The sequence below is a fragment of the Lonchura striata genome, chromosome 5, assembly GCF_050655825.1.
Source record: "Lonchura striata isolate lonStrDom1 chromosome 5, ASM5065582v1, whole genome shotgun sequence".
In the NCBI taxonomy this organism is placed as follows: domain Eukaryota; kingdom Metazoa; phylum Chordata; class Aves; order Passeriformes; family Estrildidae; genus Lonchura; species Lonchura striata.
In genome coordinates this window covers 27,928,665-27,935,419 of record NC_140707.1, presented here as the reverse complement: position 1 = coordinate 27,935,419, position 6,755 = coordinate 27,928,665, and the positions used below count along the sequence as shown (strand labels likewise).

The following is a 6,755-nucleotide window of genomic DNA, read 5'->3' as shown; positions in this document are numbered from 1 at the left end:
CACAGAATTCTTTTCCTAATTGGTCTCTCTAAACCCCTCTGTCACCTCAAATTCAGTCAATTTGTGCTAAAATATTCTTCATTGCTTGTAACTCTAATAATGTCACAGTCTCTTTGATTCTTCCAGTTACTGTTTTACAATACCAAATTCAAGCTGTTGGTTATCACCATCAAAGCCCATTAGCTTGTCTTCCTTTGTGTTCTCACTCCCTCTCCCCCTTCTCTCCAGCCATCACTGTATTTATCTCTGTCTTCCCTGCCTTTGGCATTATGTCCTTTATACACCTGGCATCATCTCCCCGGCTCTAAGACATCCTTAGGAGTGACTCCTGTTCAGTGTCTGGAAGCAATCAGCTTGCTAATGATGGCCAGGTTTAGCAGCAGACTAGGGATTGCTAATGGTGTTTATTTATTCATGTTCCTTGTGGAAGATAAAGCATCCAGTTGATTGTGATTAGCTGATTCAGATAACCTCATCCTTATTTTCATCTTTCCTCCCAGTCTCTATCCAAGTCTCTTAATTTGTTTTGTGGTTCAGTTCTGAAGTTTTAAAGTCAGTGGTTTGTCCTTTTTGGCTGCAGCTTGCATTGGGAGGGCCTCTTCCCAATTAGGAAGCTTGAACTTAATGTTATAAATGACAGCTCCTGCTACTACTTTACTGGGATTTTCAAGAATCCTCAGGAATGTAGGTATGAATGTGATCTTTTGGAATCCTGAATAAACTGTAGTCTTAGTTGTTAAATATAGTAGGATTTTTCTTTGGAATTTTTCTAGTTTGTCAAGAAGATACTTGTGGGGCTGTGAAAACAGTGTCATTTGGGGTGCTTGGTGGAGAATAAAGTCAGGCCTTGCAGTAGAGGTGAGGCTGTAAGACAGCACTAGCAGTGCATGCTCTGCTCCAAGAAACGACATGGCTCAGCATTCCCATAGGTAATGGAAACCAAAGGCTTGATTCCCTGCTGTGTGTGCTGTGGTCATTGCTCCTCAGCTACTTTGCATTCAGTTGGCTACAGTTTTACTGTTCCGTTTGAATCAGAATAACATCAGTTAAATTCTAAATGTCTTAAACTTCAGTGCATGTCCTGAAAGTGCAAATTGAGGTCAAGTATTTGGTCACTACTCAGAACTTCCAACCCTTACCGTTTTACTGCTTTCCATCATCATAGACCTTGCACAGGTCAGCTGCTAGAGGTTTCTTGAGAGGAACCTCACGAGATATCTGTTGCATCCTTCATCCACACCACCTCTGGCATGTTCTGAAAGACATCCCAAATGTGGAGATTTGTGACCTTTCCAGTATTTATCTGATCTCATTATTTGAAAAGGTTTCCTGGACTGTGACTTTCCTATTGCAATTTAGAGTCATAAAAGAAGCTTGAAAGTTGGGGTTTTTTAATACTCCTGTGAATTCACTCATAAGAATTAACCTACAACCTTTTTGAAGTCTGGTCTGTGATGGTGCTGAGCCCTTGACAATGTAGAGTATATAGGCAAGAGTGTTGCTTAAAGGGTGTGGGTACAGGTGATGCTGGAATGCTGTCTGCTGGGATCCAGGGACCAATGACTCTGCTGGGCTGGACACAGCAGAGTCCTCAGCTGCCACATCTGCTTCTGGAATGAAATTTAAGCTTTCCTGAAAGAGTAAGAATAGTCCCACGTGGTGAAATATTTTTTATAATAAAGCTAAAGTTGCTGCTTGCTGCTGTGGACCCTCTAAAGGGGTATATGCCATGAAACAGATGTGAGCTCATTTTCCATACTGACGATGTGGAAATCCCACTGGAATTCAGCAATCAACTCCCAGCTGTGACTCAAAGGTGCTGTATGAGTAATGCTAATGTCATAAATAAGCACCAGTTCAGCTGAAATAGTTTCTGGAGAATGAAATAGGTAGCCACTTCATTCTTCCCTGTCTGTGTCTGTTTTAAATGGGACTCCACTGGTCTTGGTGCTCGGGGTGCTACTGCTCTGTAGTGTCATTGTGAAAAGCATGTGGAGAAGTAAAGGATGCTTTGAATTACTTACCTACTGATGTTTTGTTTATGGATGTAGGTGCATGAACTGCAGGTAACTGGAAGAAGCAAAAAACCTTTTTCCCAATATGCATTTGGTTATAAAGCATCTCTATCCTTCAGGTATCTTTAGTGTTTGGGGGTAGTACAAGTTGCCGAGCAGAAGATAGCTACAGATTTTAGCAATTCAAGCAAGGGGAGGAATTACAGTAGGAACCATTCAAAAATTTAGCCTTGAGACATGAAAAACAACTTCTTGAAACATTTATATATATATTTTGGAAATATAAAAGCACCAATTGTGACTCTTCTATCTTAGTCAAGATATCAAAAAATACCATTTGCTGAACTTTATGCAGAAGGCTAATGGACCAGTTCTTTCCTTAAGAGTATAGTTTCAAGAGCAAAAAAGAACAAGCTCTTCATTTTACATGGTGGAAGATTTAAACTGTAGGTACAGAAATTGAGTGTATCTCTTAATACTTTGTTTTGTATATAAAGCCCTTTATGCTCAGAACAGGACAAAAAGGAAAAAATGTTTAAGACTTGCATGTTTACTGGTTTTTAACCTTTGAATGTTAATAAGATTTAATTTTGCACTTACTTCAGTTGACCCTCTCTGGTTTTGCCATGCTTGAATGATACATTCAAAACAAAAACATCCCTCTTCATTTCTAACGGCTTTCAAAAAATTTGCTGCTTTTCTATGTTCTTATCTATACCAGAAATTGCAATATCTAAATGCTTGTGTGTTCTTATCAGTCCTTCCATCATTCTGCCATTTAAGAAATTCATGATGTACAGTTTAGCACCTTTTTTTTTAATTAAGTTGATCTGTATTATGTATCACAAGATTCCCTTGTCACGGCAGGATTTAAGACATTGCATCTTCTCAGCAAACTTGCCTTTTTTGGTTTTCTAATAATTTCTGCTTTTATTGCATGATGATCACACACAACTGCAGTGTCACAGAAATACCTTAAAAGCTGAATTCTCAAGAGAAACTCCTGAGGTGGGATCCCAAAGACCCTGTTACAAGACAAGTTGTTTTTTATTGTATATGAGTGCAAATGTGCATGGACTTGTGCAATACACAAATATCTCTCCTAAAGTGGTCACAGCTGGGTCCAGCAAATAATGCAGTAAAGAGAAAAGTTTGTTAGGCCTAGGTGAAAATATGACTCTGGAGAGGATGTGCTAAGAAAATTTATGTGAAAAGGTTTTCAGATTACTAAGAAACAACAAAATGTTTCATCAACAGTAAAAATAATGAGAAAATATGTTTGTCACCAAGAAAGGCCAAAGAAGAGAGATATGCATGTCCTGGAACAAGTTTTCTATGCCATTTAAATATCTTTCTTTGTATTTGGACAAGACATCTTGTTCTGTGACACTGACCTTTCTGCAATGTCATTTGCATGTGTGGTCCCAGGAGGGCACTAAGCTCACATACTGGAGTTAGTCTTGCAGGATCAGGCCCTTGGTAGTGGGAGAAAGATGGAGTGCAGGGATGAGAGCTGGTAGAGCAGGGCAGGTGCTGACAATTAATTCACAAATTGGAAGGGGAGACTCATAAGGTCATTGTGTCCCCCACCGAGTTGTTCATATGCTTATAGAAAATCTTGCCCATCTCCCCCTGCTGATGTGAGATGAAGGGAGGTGTAGAGCTGACAGGATGAATGATGAAGGTTTCCCCCAACCCATTGCCTCAATGTGATGGAGTGACATATTTAACCTCCCCTGATGCTACTGCTGCAGGTGAAATGAATTATGCGACCCCCTGAATCCCTTATCAGTGCTGGGCCGTCTCAAGGGCTGCATGCAGCTGCTATAATTTTGGAGTTCTTCCCCTTCCTTAATGCCACATACAAATCATGCACATTTCTCTGCTTGAAGACCCCAGGCTGCTTTGAATATGGAACTGGTCTCCCTAGGGGATGTGCAGGGGGAGGGGAGAGCAATGATAGGAGATGGAAAACCTGCACAGAATCGCTAATCAGACTCTGGCCTGTGTCTTCCCTGGCTGCAGATGGCTCCTTGCTGTGTTGTGAGCCTTGCAAAGCCAAACACCTTCTTTGTCAGACTTGCAGAAAATGCTTTAAGTGTCTGCTGCAAAGGGTAGGTGGAGAATGGATAGCTCCATTTTTCTGAGGTTGCTGGGAAAGCCTAATTAAGCTGGTGATTGTCTTGTTTGGGAAGTAGTCACAGGTAGCCTTGAAGGAAATGAAGTATGTTAGTCTGAACCACTTTCCAACCCTCTGGAGCCATGGATTTTTCTTGTCAAATGGGCCCTTGCAAGTTTTACTCTGGAGGGTCAGAACTGCAAATCTCTCTTAGCTTGATTCCCCTTTCTGCAGAGGCATTGTTTGCTCACATCTTATTTCCTTTCACAAAGAACTGAGCTCTCCTCTAACCTGCATGTCTGGCTGGATAGGAAGATTATTCTTTAAGAAAAAGCACTAAACCCAAAACATTAGCAGCAACATAAAATGAGCTGAAGAAATAAGTACTGTAGCACTGCAGGACATTTTATGCTTTAAAGCACTGAGAACAAATACCTCAAAATACAAGTTCTGTGATACTGGATGTTTGAAGGACCTGTGGGTGGGGATGCAGTGAAGGTGCTAATAGCATTCTCAGCATTTAATTATTAATACAGCCTATAAATTGCAATGGTCCATTTATACTCATGCTCTTTGGCTTCTCATCCTGTTGAGATGAAGCATTTGAGACAGTAGGGAGCTTTCCTGTATGGTGCCAGGGGCTGTGGGCTCGATCTCCTCTGCTACACATACTCTGTGGGATGGAACTTAGTGGAAGTTATAGAATAAAAACAAACAAAAAATGGGAGTAAGATGGTGAGCAGGGAAGTCCTTGCAAATATCCTTGTGCACAAGCAACAATTTGTTAGTATGTGTAGGACCTTTTGTCAGTTATGAGAATTGTGTCAGATATTCTACTGACTGCTGAAGCATTTTCACTGTCTTCTGATAATACATAGTGCAAAATCTTTATTCTGAGTAAATTCAAGTATTGTTTTTTATAGAAAACATTCAGTGTTTTATGATTAGACCTAATTCTGAAAAAATAACCAAAAGAATACCTTTGTTGATTTTGAAGGACTTCTATAGGTCTAGGCCTTCCTTAATTTCTTTCAGGCTGTTCGTAAACATTTTAATAATGTTGCCAATTGTCACACTGCCTGAAAACTTCTGCAAGCCCTGACATATGCAGATTTTTCCTGCATTCAGTAATGGGTATTGGCTTCATTGGAGAAACAGTCAGCAATAAACAATTAATAACTACAGAAATCCTACCAAGAGGAAATAATGGAGGAATTAGTTTCCCAACATTTTACTAATGAGCACAGGCTCTTTTCTCTGAAATGTAAGATAGCTCTTTGCAACATCAGAAAAGTCCATCAGAGATCATGCAACACTTCTGAAGTATGTTACTTTATTTTTCATGATTCAGGAAGCTTTTTTGTTCTTGTTTTTCTTCCTGCATCCAATTTCATGTGCACTGGATTTACATAAAATACCTTTTTAAAAAATAGCTTATTTTAGTTGTTTAGTTTCAGTTTGTGATGGAAGTTTATTTTAGCATTGTATTGTGTTTTGTGTATACACTGCTCATGGTTGCTTCCCTCAGCTGCTTGGCATAGAAAGAGTTTTAAGTGTTGAAATTTTTACTTGCTTGTCATGGAAGATAGAAGGGGAGAATACATCCTTTTGCGAGGAAAACTGGATTGTCGCTGTTGTTCCCTTACATTTCTGGTGTTTCATCTTGTTTCATAACATTTTTTAGGGGCTGCATGTTATATGCTGCTCATGCTAGAGGATGGTTGGAGAGAAGACACAAAGGTGTCAGTTCTGGTTTCTCTTCCCAGAGAAACCAGAGGCTCATGTTTGTGTTAAGTAGGAATAAAGTACTTTGAAGGATTGCTGCCAAATATATCAGTTTTTTGTGGTTTTGTTTTCATGCCTTTCATCACAAGAGGCATTGTGCAAGTGTTGAGAATTCAATGGGTAAGAAAAAATAAATAGATGCCAGTTTCAATTTTGCAAATCTCCCTTCTATGAACTCTGTATAGGGAGGGCATTTTTCTCTTGTCATGTTTAGGGAATTTGCATGCTTAGTCTAGTCAGCATTTCCTTATGTTTCTTGATGAGCACTGAAGTTGCCAGATTACTCTAAGCCATCCCTTACTTGTGCAGTCTGTGTGTGTGTGGCTGAGTGGGTCTGAATGTATCTCCTCCTCTTCTCCATGTTTGGTGCTAGCTTTCAATAGTCTTAGGTTTTGGGAGTACTGTTAAGAGCACCCCTTATTCCTAAGCTGGCAGGAGGGTGAGCAAACAAAGGTGAGGGAGACAGTAGCAATTTTGAAGGCATTGATATATGAACTTCTCAAAGAGGTGCTTTCAGTATAAAGTGCTGGAACCTGAATTTTATTTTCCAAGTAGATCAGCACTTCCAAACTGCTGCTCTGTCTTGTATGTGCTATGTGCCTTGCTTTGGGTGCAGGCCAGACTAGCAAACCTGGGCTAAGGCTTTGTTTGGAAGCTGGGGCTGTTTAGCAGAAGAGACCAAGAGAAGATGAATGACTTAACACGAAGTGTTTGGGATCAGTGGCTGCTTGTCAGTCACCAGCTGTGTGTCTGTGCACAGCACTGGTACCTGCCAGGTGGCCCTGCCGAGCTCTGGCTCCCCATCTCTGTGTGCTGGCAGCATGTGGGCTGGGTGA

General features: G+C 40.4%; 1 protein-coding gene across 16 annotated transcripts in view; it reads left to right on the top strand.

Moving 5' to 3' along the window:
* BRSK2 (BR serine/threonine kinase 2) overlaps positions 1 to 6,755 on the top strand; it is a 301,198-nt gene that overhangs the window by 98,012 nt on the left and 196,431 nt on the right. The gene's annotated exons all lie outside the window — the stretch shown is intronic.